This window comes from Camelus bactrianus, chromosome 15, assembly GCF_048773025.1.
Source record: "Camelus bactrianus isolate YW-2024 breed Bactrian camel chromosome 15, ASM4877302v1, whole genome shotgun sequence".
Lineage (NCBI taxonomy): Eukaryota > Metazoa > Chordata > Mammalia > Artiodactyla > Camelidae > Camelus > Camelus bactrianus.
This window is the reverse complement of record NC_133553.1, coordinates 43,730,523-43,751,526: the sequence shown is the minus strand read 5'-3', so window position 1 is coordinate 43,751,526 and position 21,004 is coordinate 43,730,523. Positions and strand designations below refer to the sequence as shown.

Below are 21,004 nucleotides of genomic sequence, written 5' to 3'. Positions count from 1 at the left end.
GGATGCTAGGTGGGAAGCCTGACCTCGTCCACTCCAGCAGTGGCTCAGAGAATAGGCTAGAATTCTTGGATTTTGAGTTTCAAAAGCCAGACTGTAGAACTTCTGAAAGAAAAAGAATGGAGGTGCATGGGCATAGCTCAGTGGTAGAGTGCATGCTTAGCATGCGTGAGGTCCTGGGTTCAATCCCCAGTACCTCCATTAAAGTAAATAAATAAATAAACCTACTTACCTCCCTCCCCAAAGACAAAAATAAAATAAAGAAAAGAAAAAGAATAATCATTGAAATTTCAAACTCAGTGGGGAAACAGAGCTAAAAAAGGGTATCTGAGAATTCCCCCCAAATGCAGCACAAGTTGGTAAATAAGTGGTAAATGAGGAAGAGTGAGAGGTGAGGAGAACAGAATGAGATGGTCCAATCTATGCCATGCAGAATTCCAGGAAGAGAGATCGGAAAGAATGAGAGTCACTACTCAGAGAGACAATGGCTAAGAAATCTCTAGAACTGAAGACAGATGTGAGCTTTCACATAGCAGAATCGTGCTAGGTTCTGGGCCATCTGGGCAATTCCAGATCTCAAAGACAAGGCTTTTGGGTCCCCTTGTTCCTAAAATCCCTTTCTTCTGAGCCCCTCAGCGCTAACCACAGTACCTTGGTTTCTGCAGTGGATCTTAGACTTTCATTTGCCATTCTTTGGTGAGCAAATTTTACCTCCTCCTTGAAACTCGGAGCCTCCAGAGGGTATGAGCCCTTCTCCTGACCCTGGTACTGGAGAAGGATGGCAAGATACCCGGTCAGGTATCTGGTTAGAGTCCTGGGGAGGTAGCTCAACTCCTCCTGTCCCACTTTCTTCATCTGTAAAATGGAGTTAGAAATACTTGTTCAGGGCACTCTGAGATTTACACACTAGTTGATTTCCTCAGACACTGCGTCCCTGTCCTGTTTAACCCAATGCCTTATAAATTTCACTATTTATAATTCTAAATCCCCCGCCCCCAACCAGTTCTGCCTATTTCTTTTTCTTCAGATTTTCATGAAAAACCATAAAACAATAGCTTTCAAACTTGGTTTTAGCAGCAGAGCCCTTTTGTCAAATAAAAATGTATTGTTGGAAAGCCAATTCAGGCAGAATACAGGACCTGCGGGTTGAATTGGGTTGGGACGGAGACCCAGAGCCCAGTTGGCTCATTTCCTCTTTTTGCCTTAGATCACCCCTGGGACACCGTGGCTGGAACAAAGTTAGAAAATCATGCATCAAAAGCTTTAATGCAGCTTTCCCCAGAATGTGTTTCTGGGAACTCTGCTTCATGGTGTTGCATGCAAAAAGGGTTCCATGGTCAAATAAGCTGGAGAAACACTGGTTTAAACAAAGTTAATTGGGTCTCTTCAGATTTCTTTGAGACTTTAATATTTGCATTGTGCCCTGGGAGTCTTTAAGTGGGTAACTGATGTGCTGAGTTCTGCAAACCTGCCTTTTTTAAAAAGGACTACTCCTGTAGGCTGGTGCTGTGCAGAACACACTAGGGGGAATTCTGGGAGAGTAACAACAGCAATAATAATAATTCCTCCTGTGTCTCCTCATCAAGATCTAGTATAGAGCTAGACACTGAAAAGGAGAGGGGGCAAATAACTACTCTGGATCAAATATAAGCTTTGATCTCCCCTAGTCGCAGAATTTTGAAAGCCCAGTGATAACCAGGCCTTCTTTCTTCCTGCCTCTGTCGTGCAGCCGCGAACACGGCCTGGCTGGCATGGACGTGGCGAGCTGCGGTTCTACTGATCAGTTTTTCTGATACCTCTGGCTGGGGCCCAGTGTCTGTCCCAGAGCTGAGCCGACCCTTTGGCCCAGGCAAGAGGCCCCAGTGCTTCAGCCTGGCCCATGAGAGCTCTGGGAACTCTGGTTCCCACTTGCCCACCCCTTTCCCGGCAGCCCAAGAGGCTACCCAGGCTTCTCTTTCCTTTTCTTACTGGAGGGAAGAATTTCTGGAAATGCAACTGAGCCAGTAACAATGAGGCAGGATGCCCCCCTCCTGCCCTGACCAGGCCAGCCCTGCCAGTAGACCCAGTGCCTCTCAGGGGTTGGGGCCCACAGAGGTTAACCTCTCCAGCCCGTCCATACCTTGTACCTCTGTAGAGGCAGGAGTCGGCCAGCCCAACCCAGCCCCTCCCTGACTGCCCTTTCCCCCGCAACCCCCTCCGCTCCCTGGCTGCCCTTCACCCCCTCAAGCTTCAGGAACAGGACAGGCCCCTGAGGCAAGGGCCCTGGAGCCTCTCTCAAGGCCAAATCCCATGGTGGGTCTGTGTGGTCTCCTCCTGCCCACAGTTTTTCCCTCTTTCTTTCTGATCTTGAACAGTGAGGGGAGGGGCTGCCCCAAGCCCAGGTGTTTTGATGCGACAGTGAACAAAGCTGGGGGTCCAGAGTGGGGCGGGTTGGCCCAACAGGCAGTGCAAGAATGGCCATATAATGTTTTAGGGCTTTGGCAGATGTGCCTGTGGAAGTACTTAGTCTAGCCTGGATGAGGAACACCTTCCCGGGTAGGGGATGGGGTGGGGCACACTTTACTAAGAAGTTTCCCCAGCTTTAGGGCTGAGGATACACGATGAACTGAGACCCAATCCTTGCTTTCAAGGAATTTCCTCTTTGTGTCACTCTGCCTCTCCTTGTCTTTCCCTCTTTTTTTTTTTTGATTCCTCTGGCTGGCTCCGTCCCACCTTTTTCTGTCTCGGATCCCACATCTTCCTGACTCCCCGCCACGCCCTACAGGCTTGCTATTCCCAAGAAAAGTGACTAAATGTTAGAAACTCAGCAGACCCCCTTCCCACAGCTCCTTGGCTTTGTGTCCCATCCCTGGGGTCTGGGGGCCTCAGGACAGCTTCCCATCAAAGTACCCTGGTGTGTCTGCCAGCTTACTTTGTTTCTCTCCTCAGTGACTCTGTTACTATGGTTACATCCACATCACCCTGCCATCCTTCCTGGGGGGAAGTTGGGCAGGAATTTTTGTACTTTAAAAAGTTGTTATTGTCTGAGGGGAAGCAGCCAAAAAAAAAAAAAAAAAAAAAAGAGGTGTTTTATCTGCAGACTGGACTTGGCTTTCCGTCACAGACTAATAGAGTTTCCAAGGAAGGGATTCAAGGGGAACTCGAGTCCAGAGGAAGGAGCAAGGGCCTGGGATGTCTGTCTCTCCCTTAGACTGGGTGCTCCCTGATGCCATGGCCATGACCTTCAGTCTGGGTTCCTTGAGGGCGGGAGCCCTGCCTCTGCCATCTGACTGGAGTGTGATGATGCAGAGGCCCTGCCCGAGCCCCCAGCCCTGAGCAGGCCTGGGGAGCCCAAGGAGGTCCCTGGATGTTGCAGAGACCAGTGTTCCCTGGGGCTTGCTGGTCAAGAGTCACCTCTTTCCAGACTCATCTCCTCAACCATCGCTGGGCTACCCCCATCCCCATTCCTATGCTCCTGAGCCCCAGAGATCCACCACAAAGTCCTCAGCCTGGCCCTGGCCCTGGCTTCATCTGCCCAGGCTGCCCTGCCAGGCTACCCTTTCTGCCTGATTGTTCTCCAGCTCCCTCCTCAACCCACATAGGTCCTGGGCTGTCTCCCACCTCTGTACCTTTGCTCAGGCCATTCATTCCCTGGGCCTGGAGCATCCTTCCCAGCTCTCCACTTATCAACTTCACCGTCCTTCCTGACCCAGGACTAGTCCCAACTCCTAGCAGCCTGCCTTGATTGCCCCACCCCACTCTGGCTTCTCCTCCCTCCTCTGTGGTCCTGCCACGGCCAGGTGCCTGTCACTTGATGAAGACCGACATCTCCACTGCTCAGCTCAGCCCCACAAAGACACATGGGCTGGGAGGCAGGATGATGGATGAGGCCGCAGTGGCTCCCTTCCCTGCTGCGGCTGTGGTTAGGAGATCTCCCTCGAAGAAGCCTGATATTTTCCAGGAATTTCCTGAGGGGAGGGGACCAAGCATTCTGGAATGAGAGCCAGCTGTGGGGTTGAGGCCTGGGGATGGGGAGGAGGGGGTCTGGGCTTCCTGGCTGAGTCAGCGACCATCCCCAGGTAATTTATGGGCTGAGTCAGGGCTGAGGGGAAGCAGGGGTGGGGGTGGGGATGGGAAGGGTGGAGGGGTGCCTTCTAGGAAGCCTGTCAAGGAGAGGGCAGCCTGACTGGCTGGAAGTGAGACTGGCCAAGCCCGGCACAGACCCCTCTCCCTCCAGCTCTGCCTGGAGCCTGCAAAGGCAGCAGCCAAGAGAGGGAGGGAGCTGTAGGGATGGACACAAAGCAGCAGAATAGGGAGGCCCCTGGCAGGACCCGGGGGCTCATGAAGACAGAGGGGGCTCAGCTGACAGGGAGTGGATGTGAGCAGCCCTCAGGGAGAAGCTGGAGGTGAGGAGAGCTGTACCCCAGCCTGAGAGCCGCCAGTTCTTCCCTCTTTCCCTGCCTGACCCCTTTCTCAGCAGCCTGGCCTGTGCTGGAAAGTGGCTCTGGCTTCTGATCCCCCTTCTGCCGTGGACCTGCTGGGCCACATGGGCTTGGGGCCTTCTCCTCTCTGCGCCTCAAGTCCTCACTTGGACAAGGTGGCCTGGCTCCTCTGAGCCCTGAAGTGGGGCTACTCAGCTAGAGCCAGGGAGTCCAGCTGGTGGTGCTGGCTTGGAAAACCAGATTAAGCAAAAAGAAAATACATATATGTGCATGTGTGAGTGAACCATGCTGTACACCAGAAACTGACGTAATATTGTAAATGGACTATACTTCAATTTTTTTTAAATGAATAAGAAAAAAATTTTTAATTAAAAAACAATAAAAGCAACCCTGGGGGAGCTCCCCTCTGAGGCCCACTGCAGGGCTCGGCCTTGATGCGACGTGGGGCTGGGGTCAGAGGACTGGCGGGGAGAGGCTGAGCCTGGTTACTGTCACCTCCAGGTTGGAGGAGCTGCGGGGGATGCGGGGCAAGATGTGTCATCACACACAGGCACACAGCCACACTACAGAGTCCCAGGAAAAACCTGTTTCTACCCACATCACCCAGCACGGGGCCTGGGGTCTCACAGAAAGGTGAGTCCTGATTTAAGCTCCTAGGAGGAGCTCTCTCTTCTGGACCCCAAGAGGAAGGGGCTCAGCTTTGTCATTCATGCACAGCTGTTGCATCATCATATCTGTTGCAGAATCATCTCACAGCACATTCCAAGCAGGGCCTTGCAATGTTGGGGCTCCACTGGCCTTGGTCTCAGCAACATGGAGGCACCCCCAGATTGCTGAGTTTCTCGCTCTGGCTCACGGCTCAAAGTCCCCAAGCTGGAGAGGAGTCTCTGTGAGGATGGTAGATTTCGCAAATCCTGGCTTGGACAAGAGAGCTGAAGAAGAATGTGGGGGATACGTGATACTTTGCACAGGTATACAAAAGGTCTCTCATTTTGTGTATGACTACAAAACTGCTTTTCTTGGTAAGAAAGACCAGCCAAGATGAAATCTGGACAGGAGGGTCCTTAACACACAGAAGGGTGAGTGCCATGGCCTCCATCACCACCTAGCTTTGTCCCCTGGCTGTTCCATGGAGCAGTGACACCAGGTAGAAGGCTGTTGAAATTATTTGGGCAAGAGATGTCAGACCAGAACTGGTGAGAGGTGGTTGGGCACTGGAATAAGTTGGAATCCAGCTGACAGGCTCCTCTGATGGATAGGGCATGGAGTCTAAGAGAAAAGACTCAAGGAGAATGCCAAGGTTTTGGCTTGAGCAACTGAGGGCATGGAGTTGCTATCGGCTGAGCTAGAGAATGGGTTTTGTTGAACAAACATTTAATACATTGTTTTTATTGTCAAGAATCTGGAACAAAGTAGGGCATCTGAGGGGTCCGCACGTCCTACAGGGACCTCTGGCTCATCACACCGCCTTCCTCAGTCCTAGGGGTCCCACGAGGCCCTGGTGGAGAAAGAAGGGGGCCCAGCTTCCTGCCTGGGGGCAGGGGAGGGGCAGCAGCCTGAAGGGGCTTGGCCAACCTGAGTCCTCTGGGCTGACAGGGAGGACCCGGGGCTTAGGCAGGGTGTGGCGTTAGAACAGGAGGGGCCGTGTGTGGGCCTCTGTCTGCAGAGACCCACCTCTGGCCCACAGAGTCCCCGTCTCACACCCGGTGTGCTGTTTCTAGAGCCTTCTGGGGGAAGTGTCCGCAGCACCAGAGGACGGCTGCTTTGATTCTCCCGGCCACAGCCTCCTGCAGGCCTGGCTGACAGAGGCTTGCCTGTGCGTCCCGGGCAAGCGAGCGCCTGGGGACTCATGGCCAGAGAGGCTATGAGGGTGGCTTTGTGCAGCTGCTCAGGTCGCCCCTGGCCAAATCCCCCTGCCAGGAGAGGCCTGGTTGGCTGCCAAAGCTCCTGAACTTAGGTTACCTGAGGAAGCAGCCTTGCAGCCCGCTGGTTTCTCATTTCTCCCCTGACCTTGGGCCTGCTTGACCGAGGGACCAAATGCCCTGCCTCCCCACCTCAGTGGAGATGAAGGACACAGAGACAGCTTGGTGGGTAGAGCCAGGAGGACCACCCTTTGTGAAGGTGCATCTTCCAGGGAGCCTCACCAGACCTGTAGAGTCTGGGTCTCCAGTGGGAGGCCCCGGACCCTGCTCATTTACAGAGCCCCTCTGGTGATCTGATGGGGTTTGGGAGCCCCGTGCGCCTCACACAAAGTGGGGAGACACCAAATTTGAAGAAAGTCAAAGATGTGATACACCGGTCAGATGGTAGGTGGGGTTAGGACGGGTGTCCTGGCTGTCTGAGCACAAGAGAACCCTGGATCTTTGAGGGCCCTCAGGGGGCACTGAGCCTGAAACAAGGATAGAGCCCCAGAGAGGGGATCACTGTACGCACTCAGACAAACTAGAGGCCTGAGCAGGGCTCCAGAAGCCAGAGAGAAGCCTTGTGGAGGTGTCTGGGCCCCAGAGTGGGAGCGGGGGAGACTGCTTCTCATGGCAGGAGAGTTGTGGGCACATTGCTCGGAACCCAGTTCCTTCTCTGAAGAGCGGAATCCTGGCGGCCAGCTCAACTATATGAGGGACCCTTGGCGTTTCCTGCGCCCCAGGTTGGGAGGCAGGATTTGGGAGGCTGGAACTGGGGCTGGGGTGGGCCTGGGGCCCGAGGTGGGGAGAAAGTGGTCCCCCCTCTGGCCCTCACGGGGTGAGCCCTGGAGCTGCTTGCTCTGCACCTCATGATCTGCTCCTCCTCCCTGTAAACTCTTAACCTCAGTCTGGAGAAAGGTGATCTCCAAGGGCTGGGGCTAGCCCGCCAAGAAGTACATTAAATACATAAATGTTCTCTGCCCAGATTTTATCTCCTCAGGATTCCAGAGCATAAGACAAATGGTCTCATGTCCGGCTGGGAGGTGTAATTCATTCTCTCAGGTGAGCCCACAGCCTGGGGACGAGGTTGGGAGAAGAGAGGAGGATGGTTTGGAGCACGTGGAACATGCAGACTTGGGCCAGGTGGGTGGCGTGCAAGGCTCAGCGCCAAGACCTTCAGAAACACCTGGTCTTCCCCGGGGTCTGCTCAGGGATGGAAACAAAACCTAGCATCCTTTAATACAGAGAGTTGATTCCTGAGACTTATTCTAGGGGCATACCTGCAACACGTGTAAAGACTTAGCCATGGGGTTGTTCTTCACTGTGTATTTACAAGCCTGAAAAACTGGAAGCAACCTAAATGTCCAACAAGAGGGGACTGGTTAAGTAAATTATGACCCATCCAGAAAATAAAACGCAATGCCCCCTTTAAAAGATGATGCTGTTGAAGAACAGTTAATAACCTAGAAATAAGTTTATAGCAGAGTGAACAGAAAAATTAAAAGCTGATAAATATAGAAAAAAATCTGATTTTGAAAATATGTCAATTCACTAAAAATGTTTGAAGGATGTGCACCAAAACATTGACTGGTTGTGAGATAATTTTAGATTCCCTCTTTTCCCCTTGCTTTTATTTGGATTTTCTTATCTGAATTTTTAACTTTTTCTTGAGTCATCATACACCTACTTATATACCAAGGGCAAAATGATTTTAAAAAATTATTGTTGTTGCTATTATTTTACATACCAGAACCTCCAAGATTTTGTTCAGGAAGGAGAATTTCTGGGCAGGAGGGACAGCTGGCCCATATAGCCCTAACTCTGTCTCCCTCTGCTCACTCTCCCCTTTAGGTCACTTTTCTTCGTCCCCACTGCCTCCCCATGGCTAGCCCACCAGGATGTCACCGTCCCATCAATTCTCTGGACCAAGCAGAGCTAGAAACCCAGTCTTTGGCTTCTTTTAGCAGAGCACAGCTAGGAAACCTGGGACGGTTATGCTAGATGGTGCTAATAAACCCTCTGGGGAGACAATAGGAACAGAAACACAATACCTAGAAGGACTATAAACCCACCTCGACTCCCTCCAGAGGCCAAAAGGCTAGCAGGGTCCCCATCAGAGAAGGGAGGTTACCATTTGTGAGCCCCCACTGGGCCACAGGCACCAGATAGGACACTTGACCCCTGTTGTCATACACCTTTGGGGACCCTGCTGTGGCAGCCTACTCTGAGCCAGAAGACAAGAGAAAAGCAGAGGGACTGGGGCCAGTTTCTACCACCTGGTCAGGTGTTGATATCAAGGCTGCAGGGAGGCAGAGTGTTCTAGAACTCCAGCCATCCCACTGTGCTGGGTGCTGAGTGTCTAAGGCTGATCTCTGCTCCTAAGGGTCTCACAATCCCTTGGGGCCAACCGATGGGCACAGCTAACAAGCATATGGCAAGGAAATCTTGTCATTTCCAACAACGTGGGCGAACATGGAGGACATCACGCTGAGTGAAATAAGCCAAACCCCGAAGGACAAGTTCTGCGTGATCTCACTTGTATGTGGAAGTTTAAAAAGTCCACCTCACAGAAGCAGAGGATGGACTGGTGGTTACCAGGAGCTGGAAGGTGGAAGGAAATGGGGACGTGTTGGTCAAAGTGTTCCAAGTTTCAGATACGCAGTATGGATAAGTTCTGGACACCTACTGTCTAGCGCAGTCACTGTAGTTAATATTACATTATATACTTGAAACTTGCTAAAGGAATAGCTTTTAATTGTTTCCACAAAGAAAAGAAGGTAATATGTGGCATGACAGTTGTGTCAATTAGCTTGGTTGTGGTAATCATTTCACAACACATACATATATCAAAATATCATGTTGTATGTCTTAAATAAATGCAGTTTTTATTTGTCAATTATACTTCAGTAAACCTGGACCAAAAAAAGGAAAGAAGGAAGGAAAGACAATGTATCCCTACCACACAGATTTGTTAAGTAAACTAAATAAGATAACGCCGATAAAAGCTGGTCACACGATAGCCTATGAAAAATAAGTGCTGCCTGGGAAATATATGTACTTTCTGTTTCATTTTGCTGCGAACCTAAAACTGCTCTAAAAAGTAAAGTTTAAAAATTAACAAAAATTTTTTTGTTAAAGAAAAGCATATGGCCTGACAGACAAGGAAGACTTCCTGGAGGAAGTGACATTTGAGCTGGACCTTGAGGGATGAACAGGTGAGCCAGATTTCTAACGGTGGGGAAGGTGGAAAATGCACTTCAGATGGAGATACTGATTTTCTGTGGAGGGAGCAGGAGGCCCACTCATCAGTTGGATATGAGGGAGTGGAGCACATGGCCTTGATTTGGGGTCACCCCTGGGACAATGACACTCCTAGAAAGTAGAGAATGAGAGGAGATGGGGTTCAGAAAAGAACCCTGGGGCACACGACCACATTGGAGGTGGGGTAGGAGAGTGTTAGGAGGGGACAGAGGAAGAGGATCTGAGAGGCGGGAGGACCACCAGGGGAGTGAGCCGACACAAGATTTAAGAAAGAGCAGTGTGGGAAATATCCAACATTGCCAAGAGGGCTGGGTGGTGGGGTGCATGGGGCAGAGGTCAGGAGGTGTATGACTTTCTTACTGCTGTGTAACAAATCACCACAAACAGAGTAACTTAAACAATACAACTTTATTCTCTCAGTTCTAGAGATCCAAAGTCCAAAATCAGTCTCACTGGGCTGACGTCAAGCTGTTAGCAAGGCTAGTTCCTCCGGAGGCTCCAGGGGAGAATCTATCTCCTTGCCTTCTTCAGCCTCTAGTAGCGGCCTTTGTTCTTTGGCTTGTGGCCCCTTCCTCCATCTTCAAAGAGCATCACTCTGATCTCTGCTTCTGTCATCCCATCACCTTCTACTCTTTGATCTCCTGTCTCCCTCTTAAAGAACCCCTGTGATTCCATTAGACCAACTCAAATAACTCAAGATAATCTCCCCATCTCAAGATCCTTCATTTACTCACACATGCCAAGTCCTATATATGGTGGCATGGACAGATTCTAGGGCTTGGGATGTGAACATTTTGCATATTCAGCCTTCCACTATTCAGGTGGCAGGAAGAGATGGGAACAGAGAAGGTGAGTGGAGACCATTCAGCAGGAAGCGAGTGAGAAAGAAAGGAACGGAACAGTCATCCAGGGAAGACCACGACTGGTTGGAGAGAAATGGTTTTTAGGATCTTTTTTCCCAGATCCCATTGCATCTCCTTTTCTCCCTCCTGCCCCCAGCTAATTATAAAATTGGAAACATAACTGTCGATTCCATAAGGTACGGCTTCCCCTCACTCATGCTATCTATCCACCCAGGGGTCTTCCAAGCCACGTAAGTTGAAAATCTGCATTTTTAAAAGATTGATTCTCATTTTATTTCCAGATTTTCCTTAACTAAAAAATCAAAGCTGATTATATTATTAACTTTTCAAGTTCAAATATTGATGTCCAGTTTAGAAAGGTGATGATTTAATTCACGTTCCTCAACATCCACTCAGTCCCTTCTGAAAAACGTCTTGCTGTGCAACTGATTTTAATTCTTCAACTGATTTTACATGTAGCTTAATTTATTCCCCAGCTTTATTGTGGTATCATTGACAAGGGATCTACATTTTTAAGCCACAAGGAAAAGTAACCCAGAGCTACCAAGAATAATACTTTATTGACTTGGAACGAGTTTTGGAATCTGTATTTTTAACCAACGAGGTGATTTTGATGATCAGACAGTTTGAGGTGGTTTTCCTCCCTCCCCCTTTTCCTCTTTCTCTTCCCTTCAGTAAACTGTTTTTCAACTTTGTTTTTCAGTGAAAACCATTTCCTCCTCACCGTGGACTCCATCCAGAGGCTGCGCCCATCTCTCCCACGTCAACAGTGCTGTGTCCTTGGCGAAGGACAGTGCGCTCATTCTGGGCCTTTCCCTTCTTCCTCGGCCAAACCCCTGCTCCTGCACCTCCGGGCAGCTAATAAAAAGGCTGAGTTCCCCGCTGCAGGGAAAGCCCCCGCCCGCTGTCATTCTCAGGGATGAGTGAATCTGCAGCTTTTCTTGCCTCCCTTACTTGTAGCCAGCTTTGTCCCAGGCCTCAGGTGGCAGAATCCAGCCACGACCAACTTCCAGAGCCCAAAAGTCCTGAGTGAACCTGCAGACATGCAAGGGCTGAGTGCTTCCTGAGTGAAGAAAAGTCTTCCCATGAGAAGGCATGAGTTGATTTGGGACAAAAAGCACTTGTTGGCCCAGGAGGGCGGGATTCGGGGGGAGCCCCGTGCTGAACGGAGGTGGGTGGATGTATTTCCTTGGCTCGCAGAGCCTCTTATTGGGTGGGACCAGCCACTCCAGCCAGTAGCCACCTGGCCCAGCTCTGGGAGATGTGGAGAATGAATTTCACAGTGATTTCCACAGGGCCATGGCACTGAAACAGCTGCAGGAGGGGACACAGCTGGCCCCCACCCCTTCCTACAGAGCTGCTCTGGAGGAATGCCACCCTCCCCATGGGAAGCGAGAGGGTCCTGTTTGCTGTGGTTCCAGGGGCCATGTGAAGGTACCTCTAAGTGAGACCCCCATTTCTGAGGGCACTGGTTGGCCTTTATTAAAATAAAACCCCACCATAACTTATTCCAGAGGCTCCCAAACCTGGCTAAACACCAGAATCACCCAGGATATTTATTAAAAACATAAAGATTAATACAAATGATGGGTTGGGGCATCCATCCCAGACCTAATGAATCAGAATCTCTTTGAGGAGGGCTAAGGCTGGAATTAGTGTGGATCAGTTTAATCAGGCTGCTTTCCCGATTCCAGAGGTCTGAGCTCATAGAATGAGAGCATGAAGAGGGAATGGCGGGTACTCCAGTGAGAGAGAACAGAGTCACCGGACAGGGGCATATCCGTGTGCCAGAGAACTGCAGACTTCCCATCATCTTATTTCATGAAAACAAAGGTATATCTGATTATTATCCTCATTTTGCTGATGAGGACATAGGAGCTCAAAGAGGTCACATAGGTAGGAAGAAGCAGAGCAAGAACTCAGATTCAGGTCTTTCTCTTAGCATCTCTGCCATGGAAGGGGTAATGTGAAGCCTGGGTACCACCTTTGGAGTTAGAGCAGTACATGGCCAAATTGTAGCACCAACACAGTGTGCCTTGTAGTGGGGGTGGTTATGCTCAATGCCTAGCATGCACTGGGCTCAATCTCCAGTTCCTCCATTAAAAAAAACCTACAGTGTGCCTTCCGGACCCCTGTCTCTGGTGGGCTCAAGTCCCCCGTACACACTCCCCTCATGTCAGTTCTCCAAGCACTTGTGGACACCGAGGTGGTCATGGCACCCAGACAGAATGGGTCACGGAAAGAGCAGAGGGCTGAAATCAGAAGGGGGGTTTCTGGTCCCAGCGCCACCACCCAGAAAAGAGGATGGACTGGGTGCTCTGTAGGGGCCCTTCAGCTCTTAAAAAGCAGGCTCAGTGGAGCCCAGTGCCATCTCACCAGAACTGCCCCTCTCCCACTCTAGGCCCCTCTAAGGCCGTAGCTTTCTCTTGACTGCAGGATAGTCAGTTCCTCACTTGGACGTGATAAGCCTCTCTGTGGGGTGATGGGAGCATCAAGGAGGGGATCTAACCTCCCCAGACTTCAGGGAAGACTTCCTGGAGGAGGTGGCACCTGAGTCAGAGCTATCCAGGAGAGGAGAATGGAAAAATATCAAGCAGCAGGAAGACCATGAGCTGAAGCATGGCTGCCTCTCCTGACACAGTATGTGCAGGTGGACTTGGTGTTTTAGTGTGTCTGAGGGTGTAAAATGCAGCATCACCAGCCCCAGGAGGCTCTCCTGACACCTTGGGCAGCCTCATTTGTCTCCCACATTGGGAACTCTGGGGACCAGTGCCCGGCACACTGCTGGGGAGGGGATATTTACATGGTTGTCTCCCCAGTGGCTTCTCACAGGCTGAGGGACTGACCCTTCCAGCTCTGTATCCTGTGCCTGACATGGAACCAGGCACTGTGCCAGACAGGAAGGGAGGGAGAGAAAGGAAGAAAGAAAGGGAAGGAGGAAGGACGGTCTGGCCCAAAGAGGCACTTCACTCGGGAGGCCTCCGAGGACACGAACCTGTCCGACTGGGTCCCACTGGACTGCCCAGGCTGGGTCAGTGTCATCCCTCTCTGATTCTCCCTGGTGAGGGAGTTTTAGGGTCACGCTGTGACTGAGTGGCCTGAGCTCTGGGAGGATGAGCCAGTGAGGACCACTGCTGGGAATGAGTACCCACATCCCTGCTGCTCTCATTCAAACATCTTGGATACCAACCCAACACCCCTGAATCAGATCCAGGATTCTCACCCCCATGGCACACAGATGGGCAGTTGAGAAACCCACCTTGGAAAAAGGCAAAATTCAGATCCTAAACTAAGTTGGGGCTGGAATGAATTCTTCACCGGTTGAGAATGCCCCTCAGGTATAGACTGAGGGGTGAAGGCCCCAGATTGGGGTGTCAGATTCCTGGTGCTGGATGCAGAGGAGGCAGGGATCCCCTCCAACAAACAGAAGAGACCATATGAGTCCCAGAGACTCAGCGATGTGTAGAGAAGAGAGGGGCGAGGCCTATTTCATCGGAGGGCCAGTGAGACAGAAACACTTAGCTTTTTAGCATCAGAGCTGCAAGAGGCCTGTGGAGACTGACCCTCTGGAGCTACAGGTGAGGAACAGAAAGGGACACTTGCTGTGGAAGACTGCATTAGTGGCCTCCACTATGTTCCGGTAACCCCCAGAACCTGTGAATGTTCTTACATGGCAAAAGGAACATTGCAGATTGATTAAATCCCTCTTAGGCTGGGGATTATCCAGGTGGGCCCAATGTAATCATGAGCATCCTTACAAGAGGATGCAGAGGGTCAGAATTAGAGAAGAAGGTGATGCAATGACAGAGCTGAGATGAGAGTGATGCTCTTCGAAGGTGGAGGGAGGGGCCACAAGCCAAGGAATACAGGCAGCCACTGGAAGCTGAAAAAGGCAAGGAAACACATTCTCCCCTGGATCTTCCAGGAGGAACCAGCCCTGCTGACACTTTGACTTTAGCCCAGTGAGGCTGATTTTGGACTTCTGACTTCCAGAATTGTAAGAGAAGAAATCTGTACTGTTTTAAGCCACTCAGCTTGTGGTGATTTTTCACAGCCGTAACAAGAATCTCTTCCACTTGCCTAGAGATGGAGAACTAGCAAGCGGTCGAGCCTGTTCTGGACCCACAGGCCCTGCTCTGTGGAACCCCTGTCCCACACTGCTTGGGGCTGGGCTAGAAGTACAGGGGAGGCCCTGAAGGGTTGGTGAGATCTGGGGCTCTGAGAGGTGTACACGTGTGCATGTGCATTAGAGAAAATAGAAGAGCACACCTTCCTGCATTGGGAATTTCTGGGCAGACGATCCACCAAAGGCATGTCAACATTTTTCTCTCAAGGAGAAAATAGCTCAATCCCTGTCAAAAAAAAAAAAAAAAAAAAGGAAGAAAAAAAGTCACAGTTTCACACACACACAACCATGGCCAGACTCATGGGTCCTGGGGGAAGAAAGGTACCCCTCCTGCTCCAGGCATCTTTAATTTTCACGGGGCAGGGAGCGCAGCGGAGGGAGGCTGGGGGAGCCGTCAGCCGGAGGACTGTGGACACACTGTGACATCTGGATTTCCCCAAAGCTCTCGGGGCCTGTGGAGTGAGCACTCACCCCCACCGCTGTCCCCACCATGCTTCCCACTTCCACGAAGTCTCTGGGAAGATTTGACACATTTTTTTAGCAGTGGAGAGCAGTTGGAATTTCCAGCTTAATGCCAGATGTGGTGCTGACTGTGCTGGGGAATTTGGCCTAGTAAAGCATCCGGGAGGCCCGTCGTCCCCGTGGACCCCCCAGCACTGGCCTGCACAGTTGTGCGTGTCCTCACTCTTTGTCTCTGGGTCTCGCAGTGAGGTTTTTCTGTGGGGAGCTGGAGAGAGCCCAATGCATGTGGTTTTCACACGTGTGGAGAGGGCTGGGTGGCGGGTGGGCCCGCGCTGGCAGGCTGGAGCCCACGGTGCCTCTGAGGCCGGGAGTGGGGCCATGACAGGGAAGGAACCGAGTCAGTGAGGAGCACTCTGGGAGGCTGGATCTGGAGCAGGCTGGGAGAGGGTGAAGGAGGACTCTGGGAATTGAGGGGTCAGTCTGAGCTGAGGTCATAGCTGTTGCCTGGCCAGGGGCTGCTGGGAGAGCAGGCAGAAAGAAAGGGTCCTTCACCCAGCCAGCGCACCCTAGTTCCTGGTGCTCAACCCCACAGACAAGATGTCAGGAGAAGATAGCTCCTTGGCAAGGGTGACGGTTCCAATGGGTCCCTCCGCGAGACTGCAGGAGGATCAAGAATGTCACCCCCTTATGCCAGCTTGTCTGTGATTGCCCTACTTAGCAGGCAGAATAATAGCTCCCAAGATGTCCACATTCTAATCCCGGAACCTGTGACAATGTTATCTCACAGGCAAAAAGTCTTTGCAGATGTGATGATGTTAAGGATCCTGTGATGAGGAGATTGTTCTGCATTAACTGGGAGGGTCTAACGTCATCACGAGAGTCCTCACAAGAGGGAGGCAAGAAAGTCAAAGCAATAGAAAGGTGACGTGACAGTGTGAGTGCAGGCAGTTTCTAGAACCTGGAAAAGGCAAGGAAATGAATTTCTCCTAGAAGGAACACAGCCCTGCCAATACCTTGACTTTAGGCTGGTGAGGCTGATTTTGGACTTCTGCCCTCCAGTACTGTAAAATAAACTGGTGTTGTTTAAAACCACTAAGTTTGTGGTGATCTGTTACAGCAGTGACAGGAAACGAATACACCATCCCATTGCGTGCTGGGTGCTGGGCTCTGCCCCACTCCCTTTGACAAGCGTCTCTTCAACATGACACAGGGTGAGGGGAGTATCCCATTTGTCCTCCCTGAGCGGCCCTGGCCGGGCACCTGCACAGGCCACCACGAGAACGCCAGGAGGGGCTGCCTCCCGCCAGCCAAGGTCTCCAGCAGATAGCAGAGCTGAGCCCTGTCCAGGACCCCAGACTCCTGGGCCAAGATCTTGCTCCCATGGCCACAGCCTTCCTTCACCCGCGGATGAACCAGCCACGGGCCTGTGGTTCCTCCCCTGCAGCCCTCATCTTTCCCCCTATTCTCTGGGGTTCTGCTCTCCACTCCCAACAAGGAGAATGACATTTTCAAGCTGCAAACAAGGGAACCAGAACAGACAGACAGACAGACACACACGCACGCACGCACGCACGCACACACACACACACACACGGCTCTGAATGTACTCGCTTCCTGGGAACCAGATATCAACTCCACCTGCTGTAAATGGGATTTTAACAAACTCAGGGGCTGTGCTGAGTGTGGGCAGGAGGTGGCCCAACAGGGTCAGTTTGTGTGGACGTGGGATGGTACAGAGGGGACAGAGGGCCCTGAGCCCCTGTCCCCAAAGTTGAGATTTCACAGCACATCCTGTCACTTATTTTTCCCCTCTCTCCTTACAAAGCCAAGCATAGATACCTAGGCACAGATCAGACAGGCACCGCATGCCCATAGATAAACACAAGGCCGCAAGCAGTGCTGGCGCGTGCAAAGGAGAAATGAACAAGCACACGTGCACAGACGGACACCACCCAACACACATGCACATGCCCACGCGTGCAGACACACCTACTGCACACACTGGCACACCCACATGGGTGCACACAGACACAGACACCCCTGTGCACGAGTAAAGAGTACCTGTGCAAATGGATGGCTGGTCACCGCCATGAGTAGAGCAGACTATCCAGTGCTCCTGGCACCTCCCTGCAGGGAGGGAGGCAGAGGCCCTCCCTCCTCAACCCTCCAGAGCTCTGCTTTGAAGCCCTCTGCTGGAGAGGTGAGGAACAGGCTGCCAGGCCCTCCTTGGTTCTAGAGCTGAGCCATCCTGGACTGGGGATTTGGAGGGAAGGAAGATGATGTGAGAAAGGGGACCAATCAGAGCCAGCTCCCGGGCCCTCAGCATCCTGCCCCGACCTTGTCCAAAGGACTTTCTGCAGCCTCCAATCTAGGGCTGAGGGAAAGATTTCTGCCAAGATTCCCCATGGGCCCTAGCCTCTTTTTGCCAGACACCAGGCCCACACTTTCCAGGGGCACTGCTAGTGTGGCTGTATGTAGACGAGGGCCCTGGCCTGGCAGCATCACACGCCCCCGTCTCTCCAGGACAAGGTGCCTCCACCTTCCTACACTCCGGGAGCCCACGTGGGCCCCACCCCACTCCCTTCACCTGACCTGCCACCCCCTGGGTCTCTGACTCTGCTTGTTCAAACCTCCACCTCCTGTACCTTCTGGTAGGAACCACCCTCCTGCTCTCAATGATTTTTTCTTTGCATTTTCTGCTGGGAGGATGGGGAGGAAGTGAAGAAGAGCTGGGCTTTGGAGTAAGATGGATAAACCTGAATGCAGATCTCAGCTCAAAGGTGGGACTGACTCACCAGCTCTCGGGCACCTAACCTAACTGCCTGCAGTCTCAGTTTCACCAGGTAGAGTGGAGATCAGGCTACTTTTATGGCAGGGTGAGAGCATTCTCCCAGCACCAGAGCTGGTTTAAGGGGTGAGCCAGCCAGGCAGCCGGCTAGGGTGCCATCCTTACAAGGTCCTCAGAAATCACTGGAAATATGAGATGAAAAAAACTGTGTCTGGAACTTGTTTAAGGGTCAGTTGGATATTATGCTTTAATAAGCTACTTGCAATGGGGTGGTGGGGGGACCGCAAAAGAGCAAGCCAGAATAACAGTAGTTGGTCTCTAAGCTGTTTCCTAAGGAGGGCAGGGCAAGGTCTCTATGGTTTTCGTCTGTCCAATTGCAGCATGCAGGTTTGAGGTCAGAACTGAACTGCTCAGAGGAGATGGAGTGTTGCCAGCAGGGATCCTCTCCTCTGCCCACTCCCCTCTTTCTCCAAGCAAAGATCAGTTGCACTATATTAAATTTGAACTGATATAAAAGAATACCAGTTTGATGAGACATAAAATGATCAGCTTGCTTGGGGGACCCTCATGCTTTGCTATGCGGCCCTTCCTGACACGTGGAAAGTGCTTAATAAATGTTAGCTGGGTCTGTCTCCCCAGCCCTTGGCCATAAGATTTCTCCCCAGGCCCCTCCACTCAGCTCAGCCCTTCTCGTATCCTCTCTGGCTTGTCCTTGGGTCCACATCATCACTTGTCTTCACTCTACACGCCCTCCCCCCAACCTTAGCCCACTGCCCCCCACCCCATTCTGCAAGCCTCAAGGCTTTTGGTAGGGGTCAAGATTTCCATTTCTTGGGAAATCAGATGGCTCTTCTACGTTACCCTGTTTCAAACAACAATGGGTAGCCACTATCTTGTCCCAAAAATTATCTCCTTATCTTAAATGTCTGCAATCAGGCAGTTCCAGCTTACCAATGAGTTATATTTCAAAACTTTGTTTCTGGGAAGTTGATTAGGGTTCCAGACAATGAGCCAAAAGAAAAATCGAGGACTCAGCATTATGAAAGGGGCTTAGTTTTTGAGGTTGAGCCGTAAGTGCTCATTTAATGCATCACAAGGCTAGGCTGCCACACACCCACATGGGGGAAAAAGAAAAGCCTACTGTTGCAAGACCTGTAGGTAGAAATGGAAAAATAACAATGCGGATCTAGAAAAGTCTGTTTACTTTTTCTTGAAAGCTGGTGCTTGAGGGAAGGCAGGTTTCTTAACAAGAGTCTGAGGAGGTGGGTGGGACGCTCTGAAGGAAACACCGAGGTGCTTTTCAAGGGCTTTAGAGCCTGAGAGCTTTTATTCTTCATCATTCTGAAGAATCTCTCTGACGTTCAGTCTGCCTTTTTCCTGACACTCACTCAGCCAGGATTGTTTGGTTTGAGAGAATAAACCGGGGAAAGGAAATTGGGGTAGAATTGCTAGAAAGGAGATGAAGTAGATTCAAGGATGTGTAATTTGGGTTCTAAAGATGGCCTGCGGAAGAATCAGCTTAACTAAACCAATCGTGGTAAAACAACAACGACACCAAGAAAACAGAGAGAAAAGGGAGATGACGCGACAAATGTGATCCCAACCCCAAAACAAACGAAAGGAGGCTGGAAGCCGGCCAGTTCCAACGCTGGCCACCAGGTGACACCCCAGGCCCGGGACAGCTTGGTTGCAGTTGTGGCTGATGGAGGGGACAAGGGTGGCCCCAGGGAAGTAGGGGAGTCACAAGTTTGGAAATACAAGATGTTCTCGAATTCCAGCCTCATTGCAAGGGCTTTCTGCCAGTATACAAGGCGGAGTGTGGATGGGATGGTGCCCAGAGGGATGGGAGTGAGGGAAGGGGGTGAGTGAAGAGAGGAGGGAGAGGGGCTCAGGAAGGCCTTGGACAGAGCCTTGATAGCGTGAGGGGACAGAAAACAATGAACCTTTATTGAAAGCCCGCCCCCACTCACAGGTCCTGACACAGGGAAGCCCAGAGGGGAATTAAGCTGCACCACCTACAAGGCTGCCCACAGATGCAGGTGATTCAGAATTTAGGTTTGGCTGATAACAGCCCTGGACCAGCCGAGAATGAGCCCTTTGTGAGGGTGGCCCCTCCTCAGGCCCCTTCCTCACAGCTGGGCCAGCTACGGCAGGCCTTTGTGGAGGGCTGCCTTGCAGGAAACAGGACTGACTGGAAAAATGCAAAGAAACCCAGCAGCCTCTACTGTGAGATGCTTTGTAAGAACTTTAAGATGCCTCAGAGCAAATGTGCAGCAGAAAGATGCAACTTGGCTGGAGCCCACATTCATTTCGTCCAGGTTTTCAATGTTAGCTTTGTCCCTTCCGCCACCCCCACTCCCCCAGAAAAAAAAAAACAACACATCACTTTCAGTACTGTGTAAGTCAAGACTCCGGTTGCAAATGGCCAAAACTCAACTTGAATCAGCTAAAAGGGGGTTGCTGGTTCAATCAGGGCAAGGACGGAGCAGGCAGGCCCCAGAGAGGCCTGGAGTAAGGCCTGCTCACCCTGCTGGGACTCCCTTCTCTCTGCAACTCTCAGAGGCTGGTGGCATTCTTTCTTTTGCAGACAGGTTTTGCCCAACTTTGGCAGGGAAAATGACCGCTGTCAGTTAGGGGTTACCTTCTCATTGTTTCTGGACCGGAAATGAAATTGCACCATCTGCTACCAGACTCCGTTACAGGAAAAGTTCTGTGGAAGAATTCCGACTGGCTGGCCTTGAGTCGTATGCTCAGTTCTGGACCAATTACTGTGGCCAGAGGGATGTGTTAGTATGGTTTTCCCAGAATGCACCACTTTCCCAATTCTGTGAAACTGAGGTACTGGACAGACACATACAATATGCAAGAACCTCCTTGCTGTACCCTTGGGTTCTCATGAGACAGTTGTCCCCCAGTAACAATACTCCCTTTTCTCTAAAAGAACAAAAGTTGCTTACTGGATACATGGCTGCCTGGAATAAAAACTACATTTCCCAGATTCCCTTGCAGCTAAGGATCGGCAGGTGGCTCAGAGTTCTGGACAATGGGATGGGAGCAAAGCCAGGTGTGCGACTTCCAGACGGGAAGCAGCGCCTCTTGACCCCCTTTCCCCCACTTCGCGCAGTCTGGAAGCCTATGGGCCGGTGAACCACTCTGGATCCGATGGGTGAGAACAGGACCATAGG

At 51.4% G+C, this 21,004-nt stretch overlaps 2 long non-coding RNA genes across 8 annotated transcripts in view; one reads left to right on the top strand and one right to left on the bottom strand.

Moving 5' to 3' along the window:
• The window catches only part of LOC105079004 (uncharacterized), a 90,406-nt gene extending 79,053 nt beyond the window's left edge, over positions 1–11,353 (top strand). The window contains exons 3-7 of one of the 3 annotated variants that reach the window (XR_006719231.2): positions 4,920–5,051; positions 5,162–5,389; positions 7,305–7,462; positions 9,458–9,534; positions 11,147–11,353. This is a non-coding gene — a long non-coding RNA (uncharacterized LOC105079004). Of the gene's footprint in view, positions 1–4,919; positions 5,052–5,161; positions 5,390–7,304; positions 9,535–11,146 lie in introns of all 3 variants that reach the window. The other 2 variants (XR_836221.3, XR_012511917.1) reach the window with 2 other exon arrangements.
• The window catches only part of LOC123612063 (uncharacterized), a 200,867-nt gene that overhangs the window by 14,036 nt on the left and 165,827 nt on the right, over positions 1–21,004 (bottom strand). For 2 of the 5 annotated variants that reach the window (XR_012511919.1, XR_012511922.1), the window contains 2 exons: positions 17,093–17,284; positions 649–852 (listed from right to left, as the gene is read on the bottom strand). The exons of 1 other annotated variant lie outside the window; for it this stretch is intronic. This is a non-coding gene — a long non-coding RNA (uncharacterized LOC123612063). The remainder of the gene's footprint in view (positions 1–648; positions 853–17,092; positions 17,285–21,004) is intronic. 2 more of the 5 variants (XR_012511921.1, XR_012511920.1) reach the window with 2 other exon arrangements.